The following is a 26,266-nucleotide window of genomic DNA, read 5'->3' on the forward strand; positions in this document are numbered from 1 at the left end:
CTGCAATCATGCCCTTTTGAAACTCGGTGATATCTTTACTATGTCCCATAACTGCTGCTTTATTACTTTCATAATGCACAACTAGATGCAAATTACCACTGCAGTAGCGGACGAAGCGGTTCGGATTTTTATGCTGCGATCTATGCGGCATAGTCCGTTACGGATGGGGTGGTCATAATTCAGTGATCACTGAGTGTGTTTATCCTTAATCCACTGTTTCTAGAGGGTGGGGATAGTCAGTTTATTAGGAATATTAAAATCTTCACAAAGAAATCAGACTCATCGCTAGGGGACCAATGTTTACGGTATAAGATGTAGATCTCACAAATTAAAGTAGAAATATTTGTTTGGCTAAATTAAACTCAGATAGGGAAATGAAAAGTGAGAATTAGCATTAATGCCCAAGTATTAATTTAAAGGTAGTAAATTTAAAATTGGATATTTAGTTTAAATGCAAATAAGGTTAAAGTTTGAAGAACACTGAAATTAGTAATGGACAGTTTTAGGCGTGGGAATTAAAATAGTGGAAAAAAGGTAAACAAGTAATTTAAATAATACAGGAGAACAAACAGAGACAGCGCAATGACTAGAGAGAAGGGGGTTCCATTTGAAAACATCCGTGAAAGGGTTGCTGAGGGAAAGAAAAATAGGACGTGAAACGGGATTTGCGAAGCGTCTCTTTTGATCTAAGCCACCGTTAGAATCAAAACAGGAAATGAGTGGACGTCCAATGTTCGCGTCAAAAGAAAACGGCTGACCGATATCTGAGTGTTTCGATATATTAAGAGAGAAAGGTGTAAAAACGAAAATGGATGTTTTGGAGGTTGCCGGCAAACATGAAAGGGCAAATATAAAGGAAGGGAAAATTAAACAGAATATGGGGATTGGTTGGAGTCCTTGGGGGAGGTGTTCCAAACTTGAGGGAAAGAGTAAAGTTTGGGAGGAGAAAAATTCAGAGAGTGGTCATTCTGTATCAGACTTCGTGTGGTGTGATGTGGTCTAAGGGGAGAAGGTCGTGAGTTGCGGGTCGAAGTAGAGGTAGGCGAGTTTGGTAATGTAGGACTTGTAGAAAAAGTCTGAAGAGTCGCTCGCGAAGGAACCGCTCATGTTCCAGCTCCCACCCGTAGGGAATGAACAAAGAGTGTACACACGTGCCTATATAGCCTACTTGAGATGGTGCGTCCTATCCGCCACTAAGAAAAACAGAGTGCCCAAGAAATGGAGAAAGCCAGAGTGCCACATATTTGAAGTAAGCCTGTTCGCCATGGAGAAACCCAGAGTGCCACATAATTGAAGTAAGCCTGTTCGCCATGGAGAAACCCAGAGTGCCACATAATTGAAGTAAGCCTGTCAGCCAGAAGAAAGCCTGAATGCAAGAAATGTGGGATCATCGGCCATTTCGAGTCTGTTCCTTGTTTTTTTATTGAATCCCCAACTCTTGGACTCATAATCTGAACTCCTACAAGAAATTGATTGACAGTTCTTTCTAACGAAGTTAAATTTGAAATAGGCAAGTTAGTATTAAGGTTAAGATAATTTGTTATAAATGTAGATGATTATGAATTAGCGTAAGGGTGGTAAAGGGGATGACTATGCTGATAACTAAAGAGTAATTAAGGTAGAATGAGGGATTAATAGTGAATATTATTGATGTGAGAGGATACCAGTTGAAAAATCATTTCATATGTTAATGCTAGAAACAAATATTTTAAAGGAGTAATAAGAGCTGAAGTAAATGTTACTGATGTAAGAGAAAAGAAAATTGGTAATGTAAGAGAAAGATTGAGTAATCATTGAGGATTCAAATAAGTAAAATATAACCCATACAAACTGATGTTAATAATTAGTAAATTGAGAATCGTTGATGAGAGAGTTGTTTGGTTTTTAGGAGCATTAGCAACTAAGGCCATATTGCTCCGGGATATGCGGTGGTCATTCCTTGACCTTTCCGCATCCTAGTGGTGACGGGCTCGAACCCTGGTCTAATCAAGAAGCGTGTGCTGCGCACTGCTGCTCCTTCCCACCTGGCTACGGAGGCGCCTTGATGAGAGAGAGAGAGAGAGAGAGAGAGAGAGAGTAGTGTACTGTAGTATGGTTTACATATGTATATGGAAATTGGTATGCTTGCATGTAATTATTTGTTCCTTTTATGTAAATGTTGTCTTTAATGCTCATTAAAGGTTTGTTAATTTTTGTAAATAAATGTGTGTCTTTAATGTTCTGCTAACACCTGCTTTACACACCCTAGAATTGGGAATTTTCTGAAAATTGCAGTCAGATTTGCGTATGTGGGGGTGTTAAAAACGTCAGAAGAGATTTAAATGAATTGAATAAGTTCAGCAGTTAATATACAATATCAACCTTACACCCCCCCCCCCCACCACAACGGCATGCTATGCACTGATAATAGATATTTCGATAGATGGTGGAGGGAGAGAGGGAGAGAGTCTTTGTATCAACAGTGATGTCATAAAGTTCTGTCTATAATTTGAATTCCCTTGATAAAATCTTTTCGTAAGGTATGTTCAACATGGATTCTTACCTGAAGTCACACTTGCCACCAATATACTCGTCTGATGGAAATGCTTCTGCGAATTTAGATTCGAATCAAATAAATGGCATATACTGACGTCTACCAGTCTTCGATTCGGTTGCGTGATGAGTAAAAGGAAGGGTTTATCGGACTTTGATAAAGGACAGATTGTGGGTGCTCGACGAGCTGGTGCCTCGATTTCCCAAACGGCTGACCTGGCGGGTATTCGAGAGCCGCCGAGGGTAGTTAAAGTGTACCAGGACTGGCGTAAAAATGGTCAAACAACGACCCGACCACAAAACTGCAAAGTTCAGCGAAAGGTTGAAATTAGAGGTGAGCGCCGGGTCCGACAACTCGTACCGGCGAACAGGCACAGCAGTGTCCAATACAACATGGGCCAAACCGAAACAATATCTGCCATGACCATGCGTCGCACATATGGGCTATACCAGCAGACGACCCCCTATGACATCCTCTCCTAACCAAGGTTCATTGGCGTAAAAGACTTGCCTGGTGAAAAGAGCATGCAAGTTAGATGTTAGAAGACTGGAAGAAGGTATGCTGATCGGATGAGTCACATTGTTTACTCCACACCCTGGATGGTCGTGTACAGATTTGGCGTCAACAACATTAGACTCTTGATCCATCATGCATGGTATCAAAAGTGCAGGCCGGTGGAGGGAGTTGAATAGTGTGGAGCATGTTTCACTGGCAGGAACTTGGACCCCTGATCATGTGGAACAACTTACCGGTGGTCTCCGCTATCGTCAACTGCTTGCTGACTGTGTACACCCCGCTATGTTACATTTTTTTCCCGAATGGCTTTGGTGTCTTCCAAGATGACAGTGCGCCGACCCATCGGGCACTTGTTGTGCAGGAATGGTTTGAAGAACACAGTTTGACTTCCAGCATATCGATTGGCCTCCGAACTCCACCCCCATATCAATCCCATAGAGCACTTGTGGGACAGTATGGAAAGGCATATCAGGCGTATGGATACACCAATCACCTCCATATCTGCATTGCTAGCCGCATTACACACTGCTTGATTGGCCATACCTCCCGAACGCTTCCGATACCTTGTTGAATCAATGCCACGTCGGATAGCTGCTGTACTGAGGGCAAAAGGAGGACCTACGAAGTATTAGGTAGGTGGTCATAATTCAGTGATCACTCAGTGTATATAATATTTATTGTATTAATCATTAATCAAAATGTTACAAAGCATAATGTCATTACCGATGCAATCGTCTAAAACTCATATTAAATTAAAATAACAGTTTTCTGATTACAAACGTTAAAAGTGTACCAAATATTTGAAATCTCGGAGTTCTATTCTCAAATACAAAATTTATTACGCATATTCATAATATTTCTTCAAAATCATCATGAATCCGTCTCACTGGTAGTGAAACCACATAATTCTATCAGCCTTCTTGAAATTATTCAGATAAAAATAATCAAATTTGTGCCCAAAGGCCATAACTGGTTGACAAACTTGTTTGAATATTGGACGAATTCACAAGAACTGTCTTTATACAAAATGGTACTCTTCTAGTCTATCTCCAAATTTTTTGTTATTCATTTCGCTGAAATTTTATTTCATGCCCAGTTCCTTTTGAACAAATTGACTGACTCGTTCGCAGGATACGTTTAGAGCCTAACTGTGTGCAATCCAATCTGACGATCTTTCAAAATTAGCGCATAAATAGCATTAGTTTTCTGTGGGTGACGAAATCACAGGTCAGCCATACCTGGAGTCATATTTGGTGACGATGAATCCTTTTAAATTCAGCAACCTCGTTCTCCAATCATTGTTTTGTTGTAAGGTATTAGCGCATCAGAAACTTAGGCCATATTGTGTTGTCTGTAAATTGTGTGTGTTCTGTGATCGATTTGCTGTTTGGTGTAAGAAAAACCGGAGTTTCAAGGAGTAAAAACCATGCTACCCTTGCCTGAGACCAACTAATTCAGACACATAGTGAAAAAGACATATAAAAATTTTTTGCGTCATTGATAGGATTCGAATTCGGGTCTTTTCCAGTCGGTGTGGGGAGGATAGTGATTATACCAAGTGTGCTACCCACGAGTGCACTTCTTATAGCACATTGCCCATAGACAATACTGTGTTCTGGTTCTATCTACTGTCTACAAATCGAAGTAGGTCACAATGTCATCATGGTAGTTTGTAGCATTCAGCAGAACGTTTACATCATCAAAAACATCTATAAAAATGGTTCCCACTGAGTGAAATTTTTGCAATAACGAGTTACAGCACCGGAAAAAGTATTACGCGGTTAAAAAGTTTCAGACAGCTAGTCCTGATGAACAACAACCATGTTGGCTGCCCATCTATAAATAAACCTGACAGTCGAAGAAGTTTGACAGACAGTGAAGGAGTCCTTGAAAAAACTTGCGACGCCTTTCACAGCAGCTGCACATAAGCCAAAGCACAATAAAACAAATTTATTGGTCCGAGCCCAGCCTTTAAGTGACATTTGTTGCATTTTTGAAAACAAGTTAGACATTTAAGCCACACGGGTTTCTTTCGACGACGTTGGTTTTCATTTAGGTGATTATGTGAACTGCATGCTCACTTCTGGACTTCATAAATTTGACAACTTTGTTAACGTTAATCCCCGCATTGCAGAATTACAGCGTGGTGTGCTTTTCCAACAATGAATGACCCTGTTTATAGTTGAAGGCAGCCAAAGTTTGAAGAAGTTCAAAGTTGTAAGCAATAGTTTCATTCCTTTTCTCAGAGGCTGCGAAGTTGACGTCGATGAATAAAAATAACCTTTTATGGCTTTTTTTTTGGGGGGGGAGGAACTATCGTTGGATAGCCAGAGGTTTTCTGTGTTTCAGGAGGAAGACCACATAGTTCTTTGGAGCTAGTCTATCCCCAACTTTTCACCAGATTTCAAGGTGTGTGACTGCTTCTTGTGGAAGTATTTCAAATACAACCAATTCATCATTAGTGCATGGATGCCTTTTTGGTCGCCCACCATCCGTTTAGAAAGGTTCGGTTCGAATTTCGTTGCTGAAGCAAACAACTTCTTGCAGCATGTCCAATGTGAACCGAGTTAGTCCGTCTCGTGAGATGCGTAGGGTTTTCTGGAATTATTCCTGGTTTTTCATCCCACAAAAAGAGACCATCTTCAGAAAACGATTTAAAGCGACAATATATAGACACACCTCATGACCTAAGCTGCCTTGGCACTAATCCAAGAACAATCCTCTATTCCATATTACGAGCTACAAAAATGCAATTTTGTTTTTAATCCTGAAAAGTCCATTTTCCACCTCTACTAGTCCTTTTAATAAACAGTTCATGGAAATGTGTTCTGACTGTTGAAAAACAAAATCCCCCTATTCATTTAAACTAATATTAATAACTTCAGAAGCTGACAAATGGCATTCGCTTCCCTTTATTCATTAAAAAAAAACAAAGAAACAAATACCGATAATTATATCTTATTCTTTCTTAGAAAACTATCCTTAATATCCCAAACAACATGAACTACAATAAGACGGAATCTATTAAATTAATAATGCAAGACGTAGGGGAGAAGTCGGACGTCATTCCAACAGCTGCTGTACCTCGTGACACGCAGATGCTGGCATTTGGCCAAAATTATAGAACTTGGAGGTTTTGGGATATCTCTAAAGTATTTTGGTATTTGCATCAAAGCAGGCTTAAGAAAAACCACATTTGAAACCAGCTGAATTTTATTTTTAGCTGGTAAGAATAATCACGGTACGCTATTTTTAATATTACCTAACTAAATATGGTTTACGACTGTTCCATAAATTCTAAAATTCTTGGTGATTAGTTATTTTTACACTTCAGGGTATTTTATGCTGCTTAAAAGACCAACGGCAGATCAATGACCCCCCCCCCCCAGGACAGATTTTGGATGTTCATTGAATGAAAATTGAGCTTTTGAACGTGTGTATCCTCATGTGAATTTCGCTTCTTTTTTATAAGTTGCTAATACATCCGTGGTTGGTTTTTTGCTCAATAGTTTGTGCTTCCCTTAAAGTTGAGGGGTTTCTATGACTGATACCTCGTCGTAAAAAGGTGGAAGTTTTTCATCCACCAAACAGCAAATCAACCACAGAACACACTCAATTTTCAGATATATTACAAGTTGCTGATGAGCCTTAAACACTACAAAGTATGTACTCCTTTTCTTCCAAGAAACAAGAAAAAGTTTCAACGGTTTCTTACTTTTACTAGGTGGTGGGGAGGAGTCGGCTACTGCTTGGAGAAATTGATAAATGCGCACGGCAGGACCATTACTTCTCTCTTTAATATTTTCACGAAATGGCTCTCAAAACTAAGTGTGGCTAAATAAGTAGACTAATCGATCTCTCAGACCTGAAGTACTTGTAAAAATAAGGAGTGAGCGATCGCAGAGAAAATATACAGCATACCACTACAGAAATAGTATTAAATATGGAATAATTATTATATTACATAGATTAATATTATTAGACGAATAATTAACAGAATAAATGTTTATACGCAAGTAGTACAGTAGTTTTTCTACACTGTCCTCCAAAAAGTATCGGGACGCCCTGTTTTCATAGTCCATTAGACATTCCAAGGAAAAAAAAAAGAAGTGACTTGGACTTGACGGATAGGTAAGGAAGGTGTATGAGTCACACAAGTTGGTTGCTCTTGTCATGGCACGTAGAGCCGAGCTGGTTGTTTTAGAGAGGGGTGCTTTGTCGGATATCACATTGCTAGTTTATCGATTCGTGCAATTGGTGACAGTCTACACTGTCCCGAGATGAACAGGAGAGTGACGGTACCACCACCACCGTCATTCAACTCACAAGAAGACCACAGAAGCTCATGCCACGTGACTGAAGAGTATTCCGAAGGGTACTACAACAATCTCATCAGACATCCCTGAAAAATATCAACAGGGGAGTTTCGATCTGTACGAGCATATCCTCGTCGGAACGTGTTAGAGTATAAGCCAAAGACCAGCCGCAATCAGGGGTCTTGCTCTGCATGGCGCAATGAATGCCGTAATTGTTCTAATGGAGAAGTGGAAATCGGTTCCATGGAGCGACGAATCTTGCTACACATTATTCCGATCAGGAGGGTGGATGTGGGTATAGAAGGTGCATGAGAAACGTCTGTTGCCAGTATTAATTGTGCCAACAATTCAGTTCGAAGAAGTTGGGGTTGCCGTGCGGCTGTTTCTCATGGCATGGCCTAGAACTTTTGGTGGTTGAATGGGGAACCATAAACACTAACGCCTATTTTAATATTTTCGAAAATTCCATGCTGTTTACGATGTGGTATTTCTTTGGTACAGACCCATTTTTATTTCAACAAGGTACTGCTGCTTGTTTTATCGCTTTGTTATTCAGGAATGGTTATTGGAGATGAATGTACAAAAGCTGGAATGGCAGGTGTAGACTTACGATTTTAACTTTGTGTATGGGATGAAGTGGAATGACGGGTAAGGGCCAAACCAACAAGGCCCATATTGGTAACTCAAAGTAGTCCTCCATTCTGCAGCAGGAATGGAGGACTACACCCACTGCGGTCTATCGTGAAACCGAAGTGTGTCGGAATAATTTCTGAAGGACAGTGTATCTCATGTGGAAAAGGCTTCGAATCCTTTAAAGATAAAAGGACCCCAGACCACATGCAATTTACGGACAAATTCTCTGACATCACATGGTTATTATTTCTGTTTTTGGGAAACATAAGGTTAGAATGTAAACAAACAGCTAAATAAATATTCAATCTGCAGTAATGACGTATAGTAAATGGATCCAGTCTCCCATTTCTTCTACACCTGAAAATCTTGGTAGAGTTAAATTAGCCTCTGAATCCTGAATATATAATATATTCCAGTTTTCACACCAGTGTGCTGGGAAGCATTTTTATGGAGTTTGTTCGTAACATGGCTGAGCTAGTCCGGCCACGGGCGAAAGTTTCACGTCTTTCTTGCCCCCACCCCACCTGGAAACTAATTTTTAACTCAACAACAGAATACACTGATGCCTCATCGCCTTAGATTCAAACCCATTGCCAAAAACAAACAGCGGACTAATTACTTAATTAACTATAGATACTACAAATTGCATGATGCAATGGTTCTTAAGATCTTCTATGGTCTGATCGTGTCATCTTGTATATATGAACGGATGAATGCACCTGGCATTTCACGTAAATCATTTCCATGACAATATTAATAACTTCGACATATTTGGCTCACATCTGAGTCGGGAAGAATCCCACGCGATCAGATTCCATTAACTGACGTCAAAAAACGTACGGTGCGTCCTCTTCTGGAAAATAATATAAATATTAGTCCTAATTTTGGAACAAGCCCCACCAGTTTAACAGCGCAGGTTATCCCAGCTATCTGAAGTATTTTCATAAATCTTGTTCGCTTTAAGTACTGCATTTGTTGTTTCAGATTCGGGAAAGTAACCAACATTTATCTCGAATATCCAACGAAAGTATTCATCGCTTAAAATTGATGGCTGAAAAGTCGTGGCAAATTGTATTTTAACCCCGATGTACGAATTAGGAAGGGAACTGTGTATTTCAGGGAATAATGTGGCGCTTCCAAGCTATTGGACATAAATATCTAGAAGTGAACTTCATCAGATAGTTCCAACCTTGTATCTGAAAAAACTACGAACTCTTTAGAGTTACAAAATGGCAGAATCGCAAACACATAGGAGGTTCGTACTTGTTGTTGTTAAATTCAATATAACATCGGGGCTTCTTATTGCTCCAATTTCTATGAAAATCCAAAGGTAGACTAACCCAAATAGTGCCTTCATCTAACATGCAATGTGTATTTAATGCAAATAAAAACGGATTTAATAACAACTACGTTAATCACACTGTTATTAGTGTTTTTCGCAGCTAACACCAACCATTTCTAAAACAGTATTTTATCATTCCTATTTTAATTAAATCTGATCACAAATAAGGAGGAAGAAGGTATTTTAGTGTCATTAAAGTAAATCCGTTTGTTTTTTCCTGAATTTAGCTTTGTCTTCTCTGCCCCCTTACCACTGTTATCTTACATCACCAATATCTTTGTGTTTTTATCTGCGTGTCAGCCGAGCCTCTAATTACAATAATACCACCTCGCTTACTAGTTTAGATTCACATTTGGTGAAATTAATTAATTTCAAGACCTCTGAACGAATTTTTGCCTTTAGCCATTTCAGTTTCTGAACATGAATTGGTCCGCATTCGTTTCGCTTTATACGTTTTTCTTCGACACTTTGCTGAAACCGTAGAAAAATTTCCAAGTCATCTTTTTACCTTTCCAACTCGTTTTCATATTGGCCAAATTGTGCATATGCTTGAGCTGTTCGTTGTGAATAATCTGAACCTTATAAGATGGTGGTGACTACTTATCACTCATTGGCTCAAGTGGCCAAGAAACCATTTTATTTCCTAAATGTACGAATTTCAACACAAATGCAATCGCTTACTACCAGTAATAGATTACGCTGAAAGGACAGAATTCATGGGATACCTTGTTCCCGGGCAACGCGACGCTGTCACCTCTCTCGCTAGTGGACCACCCCACCGCTTGGCAGGTACACTGCACTGCATTCACGTAAACGGTATTCGATGTTAGTATGAATAAAAGTCGTGAGTTAACAGACTTTGAAAGAGAGAGAGATGATAGTGGGTGCCCGACGCATGGGTCACTCTATCGCGGAGGTGGTACAGAAATTGGACTATCCCCGTTCGAGAGTATCAAGAGCGTATCAGGAATACGCCATTTCCGGAATAACATCTCATCCTGGACAACGCTGTGGAGGGAGAATGGTGGTGGATGAACGTGGCCGTCGACGTCTGTCTCGCATTGTTTCAGCCAACCGGAGAGCGACAGTGGCACAGATCACCGCTGACTTCACCGATGGAGGTGCCAAAAAACGTCTCGACCAAGACCATCAGGCGATCGTTAGCCGCAATCGGTTATGGGAGCCGCCAACTCACCAATATTTCCATTCAAGTCCCATTGCTAACGTCACGACACAGGACTCTACGCGCCTCAACTGGGCGAAAGAACATTGGTACTGGACCTTGGATTATTGGAGACGGGTCTCCTGGTCCGATGAGTCCCGTTTGCAGTTATTTCGAGCAAGGACGGGAAGGTGCGAATCTGGCGGAAACCGCACGAAGCTATGTCATGTCAACAAGGAATTGTTCAGGCAGGTGGATGGTCGGTAATGGTCTAGGGCGTGTTCAACTGGCACACACGTTGGGACCTCTGGTACATCTAAACGCATCTCTGAACGGTCCAGGTTACGCGTCCATCCTTGCAGACCATTTGCATCCCTTCATGATCATCATGCACTCACGGGGCAATGGACTCATCCAGCAGGACAATGCGCCTCCCCACAAAGCCGCGGTGAGTAGAACATGGTTCGAAGAGCATTCCGCAGATTTTGCCACCATGGAATGGCCTCCCCGTTCTCCGGATATGAACCTTGTGGAGCATCTTTGGGATGCTGTGGAAAGGTCCGTTCGAGCTTTGGATCCTCCACCGAGGAATGCGACGGAATTATGGACAGCAGTGCAGCAAACATGGATGGAAATATCCGTGGAACGCTTTCGTGAACTAATGAACTCAATGCCTCGCCATGTGACTACCCTTATCTGGGTGAAAGGTTGCCCTACCCGCTCCTAGGTAGATATCCCATGATTTCTGTCCACTCAGTGTATATGCGTAACTTTAACCAATGTTTTAAGAGTCACTTTTAAAACATGTGTAATCAAAGAGGGGAAAAAACATTTGAGTTAAATAAAACAATCCTACTAATGATAACTTCTAAAACACTACACTTAGAATTCATTCTAAACCCCTACTTAAACATATTTTTAGTAATTTTATTATAATTATCAGCGCAGCGTTGTGCTCAAGATAAAAATAACCAGATTCGCTCTACGCCCTTTTTCTTTTCTTAGCATAAACCTGATCAGGGTACACGAAGGTATGTAAACTGTTTGAAAAACGTTTGGTTTCGTTACGTGCTATCTCTGGGGGGGGTTTTGATAATATTTTAAATTCGCGTCAACATGACTTCTTGTCACACAGATCCTGTTGGAAGCATCATGCGAATGGGGAAAAACGGGAATACACAACGGTGAACCCATGCACTATGTATGGCAAAGGATAAAAAGAAAATACATTGCTGGACCAAAAAGTGATGTAACCCTTGTCTAAGACAAACTTGACCACGTTGTGAAAAAAGCCTTAAAAATTGCTGACACTATTGAAGAGATTTAGACCATTTCCACCCGATGTGGGTATACGGTAATTTTGACCACTGCACTACCACAACTGCAAGACAAAGTATCTGGAACCATGAAGAAAATATTTAAAGTACTTACCAGAGAAAAGGAATGACAGAAATACTTTTTACAGAAGAATTTTCACCATTTTCAGTTTCCAAAGAGCTATTTAGTAGTATTGTAGCTGAAGTTGAAGAGAGAATGTCAAGAAAAGAAAACAATTCTGTGATTCAGAGTTAACTGAAGGTTTTTCCGGTCTACAAAGTTTCTGAGCAACCTGAATGAGCAACTAACAATAAAATGCAAGTTGAGCCCTTTGTTAGGTGAAGTTACTTGAATCAGAAGGCTGTGTTAATTTATGTCACCTTTAAATCTGATATGGGAAGGTCGTTGTTGTCTTGTACCAGTGACTAGAAGGAGAATCTCAAAAAGCATCTCTCTCGCTTATGGTCTGCATGACAGCGGTGGATCGAGCTCTCTAAATACTTGAATGGTAAAACTTCGTGTAATTAGGCTACCGAAGCTTTTTCTTTAATAAGTTGTTTGGCATTCACAACTAGCACAATAATTATAATCACTGTCCTTCAACGCGTGTGGAAAAGGCCTAGTTTTAAAAATCTCAGCTGGGTGAAATGAATCTGTATGGATTTGTACTGTAGGTTTTCTCCCGGAAACTCCGGTTTCTTATCCAGAAAAAACAACAGTTAAATTTACCACAGAATAGTCGTAATTTACCGATGATAATACCTCGTGGCCTTAGTTATCATGGGGAAAATCGTAAAATAATCACATCTATTAACTACTATCAATACCTGTCTACAGTCAGCGTTGAATAGACTCCTTGTATGATTTATTATATTAACGGTGTTGTTGAAAGTTGACTTTTCTGTTACCCAAATCCATGCAGTTCTAAAATTTTCAATAAATAATTAACTGAATGACTATTGATTAACTTCCTATTAGTTACTTCAGCTGACACCTTCACAGATCACATTGTTATCAATACGATATCAGCATTATATTTCCAGATGGTGCTGTGAAGAGACAATAAAAGTCAATTCCATCTTCTGTCCAGTCAACAGTCAACTTTAAAATCGAAAGATTTTAAGCTTTTGATTGTTTCCTCCAGAAATATGATACAAACGCTTATGATGGATTTTTCCGATGGATTGCCTAGCATCCACAGATTTAGAAAGGAATGCAGCTCACGCTTTTTAAAAATATATTTAGCAAGTATTACGATAAACGGAGTAAAAGTATAACAGTCTCCAGTTTACTTTTGGAATAATCTGGAGACTGTCTCTTCAATGTTCAGCAATAGCCTGCCAGCGTACAGGCCTTCCACCTTCTTTAGCAACAATTCTCCGTACTACCAATATCTTGATGAAAACGTTCACAGTGTTCATTACTAATGCGCTCAAGGTTATCTGGAAAAAAATCTAAATGGGAATAGAGAGTGTATTTTTAGAAACACATTGCAACAGATGTTGGTAGGCTTCTAATAAATCCTCAATAAAGGTTTTACAGTTGTCTGCCCCGTTGTTAAGGCTTCATTTGTACGTGGAAATTTCGCGTACTTTTGCCATACCCCATTGACACCTCTGCTTATTATAAGATGTTTAGATCTCGCTCGACAGCATTTTTCTTTAAACTAGAGATACCTTTAGGAGATGTTCACTTACTAATGCGGACTTTTTAGCTCTTTTTTTTTTTTTTTTATCAATGTCAACATCGTAAGAGTTTGCAGGTCTTCCTGAAATCAACCAGCTTATTTCCTCCGTGAAACAAAGCCTAGATAAAGCTCATCGCTTTTGAAGGTCTCACAAAAACGCGCAACTTCTTCCGGGAGACTAAATCCCTAGGATTTTATGGATTAAAATAATTTTTCAACGATGTTTTAGATCTTACTTAGCTCATTTATATGTATGCAGTATTTTAATGAAGTCTACATGTTTACTGGATTTAGAAAAGCCTTCCCACAGTACGTAGGAAGTAGTTTTAGAATGGCAAAGTGATGCAATGAATCGAACTTATTTTTGGGAATCACCTTCCAAAAAATAAATTCAATCATTCATATTATCCTCCTCACCATCCGAGTTATACTGTAGAGGTCTTTCCTTCTTCTTCGCCAGAAAATGCTTATCCAGTTACACCTTAAACTTTTCCAAACTCTCTGCCTCGACCACCAAAATAAGGTAAAATTTATTTTGATGATTTGCAAAAGAAAAAGAACCAGCTTCTGTTATCTCCCCGGTTTTCATCCCATCTGCCACCGAAAAATACCTCTCCCATCCCCTTCAAGACCTTTTGCATCTATCTCTGTTAGATTCCTCCTCCTTAAGATGTCTTGTTGCCAAGGGTTACAGCCCATGCCTTCTATGACGTTCCATATGATCACAACGTTCAGCAGTTCTCACCAATTCACTCGTCCTTTCTTCCAACATCCTCTAGAATTTCTGCCCAAAGAGCAACTCACCAACTAACCTATAGCCAACTTATCCCAAAAGAGAAGACAAATCCATAGAATCTAATTAACGGCCTACTACTCTCATCGTTCACCCAGTTCCTAAATAATTTTGAAGTCTCCTGCCTGTTTAATGATATGATGGACATTGCACATTCGGCTGCTATCAATCTTTAGTTCTAGTTTTTTCTTTTATGTACACAGTGACGTATAAACGAACCTTACTATTCAGCCATCAGAAATGTTTACGTACAGAAGTACTTATATTCTGAAGCAGAGACCATAAATATATCTAATGTTCAACCTGTTCCATAATGGATCGAGCATTAGATGGATCCACAATGGATCGATGAATATCTTCGTCAGTTGCAATGCTAGAAAAACAAACTTTCCCTATCGCTTTCAAAAAATAACTTAGAAATTACACACACTGAAACAAAACGTAGTTTGTCACACTTAAATTAAATACTGCTTCAAACGAATAAAGCTATTTGCAATTCTAAACCCTCCTATGCGATTCCTGCTACAAAATGGAATACCGTCCTCCAATTTTTTCAAGAGTAGTGAAGAAAGTATTCAAGTTATACGAGCGGATGCTGATAGAAACTGCAGAGCAGGGTTAAGTTTCAAGGGAGAGGCGCAACATGAATTTTTAGTGTTCTCCGACACTTTGCCACACACATATAGATGGAACAGACACGTTTCAGCATGCACATGCATAGCAGAACTCCTCTTCGATATCCCAGTAACCACCGAAGGCTGCGAAACGAATAAAAAATTCCACGCTAACGGTTACTGCGTTCCTTACTTCACAAAGAAGCTTTTCACTTGGCGTTGTAGAGAAAGATGTATGCGTGTGTAGTTGGGATGCATCGCTATTGCTGTTCTTGATGCCTCGCTGAGTAGAAGTGGGGTCAGCGAAGGATGGGGCGAGTCAGTTGAACACAATTTCTATCCAGATATTAAGGGAGAAAAAAAAAGAATGTTAGGAGAATACAACAAATGAAAGGCAATTCACTTCGCAAGTCTTCTGTAATATTGCTCTTTTATTTCTATACAGAAAAGAAGGGTGAAAAAAGTGAAGGAATAAAAAATATATTTAATATGGATTCGCAAACTTCGCTGTGCAATAAAGAAATGGACCACGGGAAAAACAATCCGATTAACTTGAATATTTTGGTGGTTGAGTAGGGGCTTGAGATTTTTAATAGGTCCGTTTCTGTTTAGATTTTTCACCCAGGAAATTAAGGCCATGAGACGTTATTGTATCGTGTCAGCATGTTCTACTTTCTCTAGCGGGTTTTTTAAGATGAAAACCTCGATGCGACTCTAGTTCAAGTTAGATCAACCATTCTACAGTGGAATATTTTGGCCATGTACAAAAATATAACCAAGCAAGGACAGGCGCTATGCTTTATGCCACTTGTATTCATATTCGAATTAAAAAACAGTAGAGGAAGGAAAGGATTTTAAGTTCTCCGAGTAGTGTAGACAAGTGGCAGGATGGCCTATCAATGATTTATCGAACGTTTGTTGGTAGAGATAAGGGAGGCCATAATGTTCGACTACATAATTAAATTATAAGAGCGCACTGGGAACACTGTGTCCAGGTATTGAATAAAAAGACATTGAGATTCTTGAAAAGGTACAAAGAACCTACACGTCTAGAAGATTTATTTTAGGAAGATCTACAGGAACGAATGCAGAGAAGAGAAAAGAGATTAGTGTGGGGAAGAAAAAGGGCGCTGTTACTAGGAAAGATTTCAGTTCTGCAAATTTCAGAGTCTGGAAAGTAGACACCTGCTAGGATCTGAACGAGGTGTCTAAGGCTCTGAATGGATTCCGTAAACTAAGTGTTGATGGCATCCTTATTCTTACTCCCTCGGGCCACGCACATGAAGAGACTTAAGTTTAAATTAACTAAGGATGGTTGCCGGATAGTTGCGCGGAAATTTGCTTTGTCAGAGAGTAATTATTGTTTTTCAATAAACTTTCATCTAGCGTTTGTGAAATTGGGTAGGTTGAATAAATTTAAGGGAGGATTATCAAAATTATTAGAGGGGATGGGCAGATGAGGTGGAGGTTTTTTTTTTTTTTTTTTTTTTTTGGCTGATACTGTATAAATATAAGCTTGCTTCCTTGCCTCATTTGTCACTGCTAATACTGACTTGGTGAGTTCTGCAAAACGGTAGCCACATCCTCATGTGACTCTGAATATGTGGGCTACAGAGCTTGGCAACCGGGCTGTTTGTTTGTTGTTTTAGTAGGATCAACGACTAATGCCATATTGCTCCGTGTATATTGTTCTGTGGTCTATTTTCTGTTCGCTGGAAGAAGATCCGCGTTTCCGGGAGAAAAAACCGCACTACACTCCCCTGAGACCGACTAACTCAGCCACGTTGTGAAAAAGGCCCATAAAAATTCCTCACGTCATCGATGGGACTCAAACTTGGGTCTTTTCCATCCGGTGTGGGGAGGACGGCGATTCTACTAACTGTGTTACCCACGCGAGCAGCAACCGGACACCTTATAATAGACCTGAATTGAAGTCTAAGGTTTTAAGAGGGGAAAGTAAAACGAATGAAGGGAAAACATTTACCGTTATAAATGTTTCCTAAACTGGAGGGCCATAAATTCAAATTTCTGGAGAGGGGTTTTGGCTGAATTGTAAGAAGCTTTCTTCAACCCAGCGATTTGCTAATTATTCAAGTAAGTTTCCTCCTTGGGTAATGGAAGCTGACAACTTGGAGAAATTCAAAGCCCAGCTTAACAGATACGTACGTGAGGAAAGAAACACACAGGTTATTTATTAATTTTTTTCATTATATTATTATTTGATGATTATTATTATTATTTATGTTTTTTTTCCTCTCTTTTTTGGCTGGTGCAGCCAAAAAAGAGAGAAAATAATCCCAAATCATAAATACCAACTTCGCAAGTTTGTTTAAATCGTGTAATTTGAACAATATAAAATTATTTCCAATGGTAATGATAACACTGGGACCAAAGTTCGAGGTTACGCACAGAGCCCCTAATAGGCCATTACCAAAAATATACTGTACACCAGATACCTAGTTTATAATTCTGATGAACTGTGAAGTAAAACGGATATTTTTAGAATGCGATCAAGACTCCATCTAGTTTGTTATTATAAAAGGAAATCTGTTTTGGATGCGATAATGGGCAAAAATAAAGACAAACCTCGCGTGCGCTGGAATACAAAACAGGCCATTATTTCCAAATAATTACATTGACTCCACCTATTTTGTACACGCGTAACTCCACTTATAATAATATCTTCTCATTCAATTGGGAAGCACTCCAGTGGGTTAAACAACAGTTAACAGTCGAATTTCTTCCTCCATTTTTCTAAAGAAAAGTATTTGAGCTGCTTTACAAAAGGAAAGATAATAGAGGACATGTGTGTGTGTTCTTGTAGTTTAATAAAGACCACACGGTCGTACGGTTTCGGTTCGGTGTCCTTGGCACGCTCTTGGGGACTGTTTCGCGATGTCCCGGTTTAATGGCGTCTCAATGGCAAATGTTGGAACACCTCTTCTTTTCTTCTTTACCGCGTGCCCGCTATGAAATATGCACAGATGTGTACCGTGAAAGAAACTGGATAGCGGTCGTCGATATTTGCGTGATGCACGCGACAATCACCCTCGAGTGCTCTAAAGAAAGTAGATTACAAATGATGAGTTTCTGTCGACTCTGCTAACGCGCGTTTCAGAGTACCTGTGGACAAATTTAGAACCATTCTATTATACATAACAACAAGGGTGAACAGGACAGAAGAGTCCATTTACACAGTCGAAAAACGATTCTGGTTTGAAACGTAGAAGAGATTTTTTTTTATTTATTTGATTTGACATATTTTGTTTTATCCTTTTTGATTTATTTATTTTAACTTTTGCTGTTTTATAATACTGATGTCCCATTTAAAATCATCAGTGATCTTAATGGTACATTTATGTGCCATAATAAAGCGCAAATGCAGTCCAGAGACTCACGATTAGCTTTCTTTGTCTTCATAATTGGGTGGCTGGTGTCCAAAACGTCTTCTCTTACTCGGAGTTTATTTATATATTTCTATACTTTCCACTAAGGGTGTTGTTGTTCCAGTTTCGCGTGGTAAAAATTTCTTACGCATTAAAGTGAAATATGGAACACATCTTCACTAAAGACTGCTTTAAATTTTGGGAGCGTCGTCGTAGTAAGATTTGCAACTACTTGTTTATTAGTAGTTCTCTTCCATTTGGTGACAGTATACAAATAAGTGTTCCATTTTAATTGTAGAGTTTAGCCGATCAGTCAAATGTGTACTGAAAAAGGAGATCAATGACAGCAATTCTTGGTATAATAACCATTTAAGTCTTTGTTTCAGTAATTATATCCAACAGATCATTGAAATTTCATTCGCAATCAAAGAAATGCCTGATGTATAATGTACATTAGAGGAGTATACGTGCCAGATATGTGTTCAGCGCTAAAGAAACTAAGGCTATGAGGTGTTAGTTTATATTGCCTCTAACGATACGTATTCTTTGATCGATCTGTTGGTGAAAAACCAGAAGCTGAGTTTAGATTCTGACGATCTTAGAAAGACTACTAACTGAAGCACATTGTACTGTAGCGATTATTTAAAAAAAACTAAGAATAAAAAGTACAAAGAATTTGTTATTAAGTTCCTGATTCACTCAATTTTTTTCTTATTTCGATATTTGTGAAAACGTATCACGTACTCCAAGATTGGCTATGATGTTATTTTAATCCGAGAGTAGGTATTTAAATACCCCTATTCTTCTTAAAGAACTGTCTTCATTATTGTGCGGTGCCCCAAAGTTCAAAGAGAATTTTCTACGTTGAAATTCCTTTACGTTTTATCTCATGGATAAAGTAACGCGGTGAAAAAAAAGTTGTTAAAAAGGGACGATTCCACATTGTAAAAGTAGTTGTATCAAAGTGTACAGGTTTAAAAACAAGTTCAAAGAGTGGCACAGGTAGCTCTCAAATATTAGCCATTTATTTTAAAATATGCAAAGAATGTTGAAGTTTTTGCTTTTCTGTTTAAGGTCCTTAGATATCAATTCAGACTCCTTTTCTCAGCTTATCGAGTGGGAACATGAAAATCAGTATTCGCATATAATTGGATTTGATGCTATATGTATTTTGATGATTTCTGGGATGGCTGTCTTGTTGAGGTGTTCCTTCTTAGGTCCACTTTTCCTGTTTATAATATTAATCCTGTACAGAAATCACTTTTTAATTACATAAATACCCGTTAAATACATAAATACACTCGGCTACGGAGAAACGGCCTCCGTAGCCGAGTGGGCAGGAGCGGGAGTGCAGTAGCACACGCTCTTTGAGTAGACCGGGGTTCAAGCCCCTGACTGCTGAATACGGTCGATCTGCCAACCCGCATTGGACCAGCGTGGCAGATTATGGTCCATTTCCCTCAGCATGAATTGTTGAGGAGGCTTCCATCCTGCAGTGGGTTGATAATGGCTGCACTTTACTTTTTACTTACCCGTTGTTTTGTAGGAGGAGTGCTTTATTTGCAAAAGAACTCCTTTATACAAAAACAAACACGTCATTCCTTTCATCACCACTAAGATATGATAAAATAATTCAGTGATAGAAATATGGTCCATTTCTGACTGCATTTATGCTATAGCTGCAATGGCGTTAGATATCTATCATCTATGTATTATTATCTATGTATTTCTATAAATATTATGTCGGCGAATTCAAGAACGAATACAGAATAAAATTTAGATTTCTTCGCTCCATCTAACATTCTTGTCTTGTATTTTGTATTACGTAATTGAGAGTCAATAATGTGTTGTGCCAACATGTGTAGTTTCTCAAAACTTTCTTAGTATGTGGACCCAGAGAAACTCGAAACTTCTGCATCTGTAACATTAGTAACACGTGAAAACTTGTTGCGGATCGTTGCCATAGTTCCCACTATAAACAGGATCTTTCCTCTTGGCACTATTTCAGTCGACTATTTCAGGAGTCCGACAATGTACTGCTGGAATGATGAGGATGGGGTGTTTCCTGGCGCAGCAGCTGCTGATGTGTACGTTATGGAACTCTCTCTCTCTCTCTCTCTGACTAGATCAGCAGTTACACTTTAAAAACTGAGTGGTACAAAAAGAACAAATCTGGATTGTTTCCCATTACGTTTATTATTTATTCAACGCATTAACCAATTACAATTTTAGCGAGACATTGAATTAATGGAATTAGACTGCTGAAGAATCTGTGTATTTGAGGAGAGAAGGCAAAAAAATTGCGGGTGTAAACAAACTGCACGTAACGTTTTGTGTTACCACGTAGTCGTTTGAGTTTTTTTTAGTTCGAGTCTACCGTTAGTGAAAGAAGTCGCTCAATTGAGAGCTGTTGAAGCGGGGCCAATATTAGTCCGTCTTGGCAGAGAGGCAAGGATATTCACTACTCTTAATCATAGCAGACTAACCGGACTTAGAGCACACTAGCAGATAACGCCCTCAGTGTATTCTGTTGCATGCCGAATGAAACCGTAATCGATAATAAGAAGGAATTAGGACTTGGTTCAATCGAAGTAATGCTATTAAAAATTTCTTTAACTGAATTGTTATAAGCGACACCAACATTTGTTAAGAAGCTTAAAAACAATTTTGTTCTTACTCTGATTCTTTTCATTTACTGGTGAATGGTGAACGCATTTCTGAAATGGAAATAAAGGAGGACATGAAACCTAACTGCAACCAACAAACCAGAAAGGGTACGCCATTTTTTCCATCTTATTTGAAACGTTGTTTCTTATCAAACTGCTTTTTAGCAGTGTATTAATGACAATTCCCGAAAAACTATGAAGTGATAATATTAGAAATTATATTGGTCTTAGTTTCCAAAATATTCGAAGTCCAATATATGTAATTTTGTAATGGAAACTTCAAACGAGCTGAAAAAAATATTACAAACATTGACATATATGAATTACCGAAATATGGAATTTTTATTTCATTTTAGTGAAATGTTACGGAAAGTTTTTATTTCGCTAACCGAGGTAACCATATCTGGCAAATGGAGATGTCTCGAAAACCAAATTGTCCTTGTCCTGCTAGAAGCTATTTGAGCTGCAGATGACACGTCGTTGTAGAAACAGCAATATTCGCTAAGGGCAACTCGGACTGCTCACTTTAGTCGCCAGGACGCGTACTTCATTCATTCATGATTCCGTGCTGAGAAAAAGGCAGTCTCTTCGTGCACGAAAATGGAGTTCAGTTATTCAAAAATAGAAAGTCTCATTTTCTATCTTAAAATAGGAGAAGGCGATTATGCATGGAGGACTAACATTCAATTAACACAGTATTTTACTGTTCCCTTTGATTGTGACAGCATCCTTAGTTAGACATTCTAAAGAATTCTCCACCTAAGAAATATGTTAGGAAAAAATTATTGTAAATGCTCCTGATGATATTGAAAGTGAAGTGGTGTTCAAGTCCTTATGTTGCTCTTCCTATTGACTGAAACGCCAATAGTTGTAGCACTTCGATGTTTGGGATTCTTTTGCTGTATGCATTTAAATTGCCATTTCGGAGTACCCTTTCCCTTCGCCAATGAAATCATTATTTGTAGTTTACGTCTTTTGGGCATTTCACACTGTTCATTCGAATAGACCCATCTTCTATGTCGTTTTGGTCTCGCCTGTCACTGTTTTGTAAGGCCGAGCGTTTGTTTTAGAAAGGTTTCCTTTTCTAGCTGGAATTTTTCAAAGAATTAAAGTGCCATTCTTGAATACCAGTGTGGTCTTTTTTGTGTATTTTCCTGTTTGATGCATTAATGCATACTAAAATGATTATTTCCTCCTTACTGCTTTTGTAGCCTGGTGCTGATTATCTTCCTTCTTCTGTTGTAAGAATTTTAGAAAGCAATTTTGAAATTCAAATCACTGCAATTATAGATCTTGTAAATGTACAGCTGGTATTCTCTAAGATATCTCGAAACTTGATCGCTTTCAATCGCTCTCGGTCAGCTGATAAATTGATTGATTAGCCAAAATCATTCAGTTTCCCGATGTCATATCCCTTCTTTCAGCTCCCCAACTACCTGACGCTGAAAGTGAATTTAATTTCTCTTCCTCCATTAAACCGTTTTTGAAATTCCGCTACTTTCTCTTGCTGCATAGGCTCAGAAATAGCACTCATTTCGACTTCAGATTCAGTTTAGGGAGAAATAACAGCAGAATTTCTATTACCACTCGTAGTTTAAAAAATAAAAAGCAAGGATTCATTAACAGAGTGATTCATACAACCACACTAAGTTCGTTACCCTAAAATATTCATTGCCATATCTTATAATTCTACAGGGAATAGAAAAGAACGTGGAACAACACATGGAAAGCCCTTTGACATCTGATAAAATATGGTACTGCTAAATTTTAGCATTATGGCAGTGGAACAATCTCCAAAGACATGAACACCTGATTCAGACAGTTCTATCATAGACCAGGTTGTTGACCCATAAAAGGCACTCGATTTACGGATGCACAGAAATCATGCCGATGCTGATCTCTATATTCTAACAGAAAATGAAAAAAATCAGCAAGGATGTTGCTATTCACATAATTGAATTCCGCATCCAACGGGCCTCTGATAATCAAACTCAGAATACAATCGGAAATTGGATAATCGAACTCAGAAAATAGACACGGATTATCTAATTGTGGTGTATAAGAAACTTGAGGGATGGAATAAGATGAATGAGGAAGTTCTGCTGTCCCTCATGGATGAAACAAATCAGAGGACACAAATATAAAACCTCAGGGAATATAACAGGAGGTTGGATCTCATGAAGTTCACCTATCAGCAGAGGATTGTCGAGCACTGGAATAAGTTTCCTCCCAAAGTGGTGTAGGCAGTGAGTTTAGTTAAGATTAAAGCAGAATTGCATTTAGATGATTACCTTGTGGGAATAGTATGAAGATTTTATTTATTGTTATTATTTTCTTTATTGGTATACTTATTTTTGGCTGATGCAGAAAAACGTTCGCTTTCTTGCATCATTTGGCCTCAATGATATTAACAGTACTAATATTGAGCAACCTCTGAATACAAGTAGGACTCGGACAATAGAGATTTTAATGTTTAGAAATCTTTATTGCAATAATAATAACAACCATTCGAATCGATACATTACAATATTGCCCTTCACGACCACCAGGCCAGGGATTTATAACAGTTGTCCAGAATACATGTATATCAAAAACAAAAGAAGTTTTCTTTCCACTTTGAAGAAATAAAGACGTTTCTGAACGTAGAATCAGAGAACTAAGCATCCTTGTTTATGAAAGCATTATGAGATAGTTCACAACGACTGCTGCGTATGAAAATAAAATGATAATAATTCATTCAGTTTATGGAACCACATGAGAATTACTATGAAAGTTATATGATCTAGTATTAGGTCACAACTGGGAATCGATAACATTATACTTAATAGCTAGCTAGCCTGAATAAACTACACTAATAAGGGGGAGAAACAACTTCGTATACTTACAAAGAAAAGGAATTTATCTAATGTAACACGGCGCAACAACAAAGCATACGGCAATTACGAAGAAAGCACAATATATCATTTAGAAAGTGAACCATCCCCTTTATATCCAAAAGTATGTGGGGTAGTAATGAAGAACAGAATAGAGTAACATTATAAATAAACACATAAATAATCTATTAATGGACAACGTTCATTAATGGTGCCCCGCGATCTGTGGATTTTTCCATTAATAGATTAAAAACCAACGTCTAATCTTTGATAATGTAGTGATGGCCTGCAAGCGCTCTCCGTTATGATCTTTTCATATTGAGAGCATTGACATAATACGAAAGCTTGCAGTGCTAAGAGATCCTCCTGCGTTCGTCGACCCTGACACCATCACAGTTTCTAAAATAACTCGACTATTATCTCGATAAAAACCTTTGAAAGAATGGAGTTTTAAGAGACAACTAACACCTATGAAGATGAATTCCAGGCTCAGCTAAAGGATCTATCAATCTTTTGTAATTCCTGTGTTGTTCCGGTCGTCTTGGGAACTAACGACGTAGTTGAAAAATCTCTGTTATGTACATATTTCTTCTAGACATTCATGAGTCGTTGTCAACAAATACGCGTATTTGCACAAACAAAACTAGTACTCCCTACGTCACTGATTTCTCAGAATCTCATCACATAACATTAAAAAGATACCAGACAGAAAAAAAATAAGTTCGTGTGCTCTATACTACGAGCTTCTTGGAAGACTCATATTTTAAATGAAACGTTTCATTCTGCTACGTTCAATGACGTATCGCCGGAAACAGCTAACTGTTAAATGAGGCTAATGTGCATGTGACATCCGACTATGTGCGTGCGATAATCGTGAATGGAATCGCAATTTTATTCGTTCCAGACGGTTTTCTACACAAAAGTGCTAAAATAAGTCTATAAATAAGATGGAATCTCCTTTTTCACGACGTCAGTTACCATTTAGTACTTAATACTGCGAGTCGTAATATGCATTTGTAGTTTCTTTCAAAGTTGTCGCATACACCTTCCAAAATGGCCGCCGCTCTTTCATATTGTGCCGCTTTAGAACAACAAATTGTAACTCGATTTTTACTGTCCGTGGGAATTAAAAGAAATTTACGCAGGATGCGCGTAAATGGCAAGAACAATTATTTATCTGCACAAAATTGCATTCAGCTTACGGGAATTCGTAAGAAATGGTCACACAAATGTATTGGATGAAAAGCCGGTGGACTGGTCAGATCAGCAACACCTGAGTCACGACTGACGCATCATTTTCGATGAAATTCCTACGTTGAATTGAATTCTGGCCAGAAATTCGTCAGAAAAAGGCGTGGCCCCTAGCTACAGGAGTTGTCTTGTAGTTGTACAATGCCGCAACGTGCGGTACGTAAACTATTAAAACAAAACTATTCTTTATTTGAATTTTAATTACAATAAAAATTCCATTTTATGTAACTGAAAACAGAAAAAATCATGAAGTTGTTGAGGAAATGAAAGGACAACTCTGGGTCACGAATTTGGAATCAGAATACGAAAATCAAAAGAAAAAAAGAAACCATACTAAAATATAGGGTTTCCAAAACTATTTAATAATCCAAGAACTACTATATGCAGGATGTAAAAAGTTTGCTGTATGCGATTAGTTTTACTGAAGAAAGTCCAAACACTCCGATATGTATGGTGGTAGCCGGATGAGAGATATTAAGACCATACTTACATTTTCTCCGTGTCTTTTTACCAACAAACCTGTATCCTTTGTGTCAACTCCAGCTAGGATCTTACATTTAAGTTCGTCATCACGTTTGCAACTTTTGTTTTGAAGCCTACGAAAAAGGAATTGAGGAGAGTTAAGTGATGAAGCTGGCGGTCAAAGTGCTGGTCTAAAATGACAATTGAGGCAATTCTCATATGGAAGAGGCTTGTTCCGGTGCACCGCCTAGCTTGTATTTACAATTTATTTTTCAAGTGTGAAGAATTTACAATTCTTGAATTCTTGACTTCGTCCATGAAAAGAATGTGCTGGTCTGCATCTTCACATAAACAATGCAGCATATCTGCTGCAAAGTTCTTTGCGTTTGGATCTATCAGGCTTCAGCCATATACCATCGGCAGCTCTAAGCACGCAGCCGAAGCCTTGTTTGAAAGGCTGTATGTATAAAGGTGGAAGGTAATTGCATCGATTGTCATGCTGAATTAATTGATTTAAACTGTTGGCATGTTAACTTGCAAGAACTGTCCCACATATTCTCTGTCAGCTTAATTGCAATAATTTTCATCCCTGGGCGATAGTAACACATGTAAATCATTGCAGAGGGAAGCTCTGTTTGTTGAATTTTCCACGATACTTAGGGAACATATACTTAAACTTCACGAAATTAATTTTTTCCACGATCACGTGAATAAA

General features: G+C 38.6%; 1 protein-coding gene across 2 annotated transcripts in view; it reads right to left on the reverse strand.

Annotated features, from left to right (window-relative positions):
* Positions 1–26,266, reverse strand: part of LOC150076265 (potassium voltage-gated channel protein Shal-like) — a 311,258-nt gene that overhangs the window by 229,055 nt on the left and 55,937 nt on the right. The window lies entirely within an intron of this gene.

The sequence above is a fragment of the Mastigoproctus giganteus genome, chromosome 13 (genome assembly GCF_048544385.1).
Source record: "Mastigoproctus giganteus isolate SK-2022 chromosome 13, ASM4854438v1, whole genome shotgun sequence".
NCBI classification, from domain to species: domain Eukaryota; kingdom Metazoa; phylum Arthropoda; class Arachnida; order Uropygi; family Thelyphonidae; genus Mastigoproctus; species Mastigoproctus giganteus.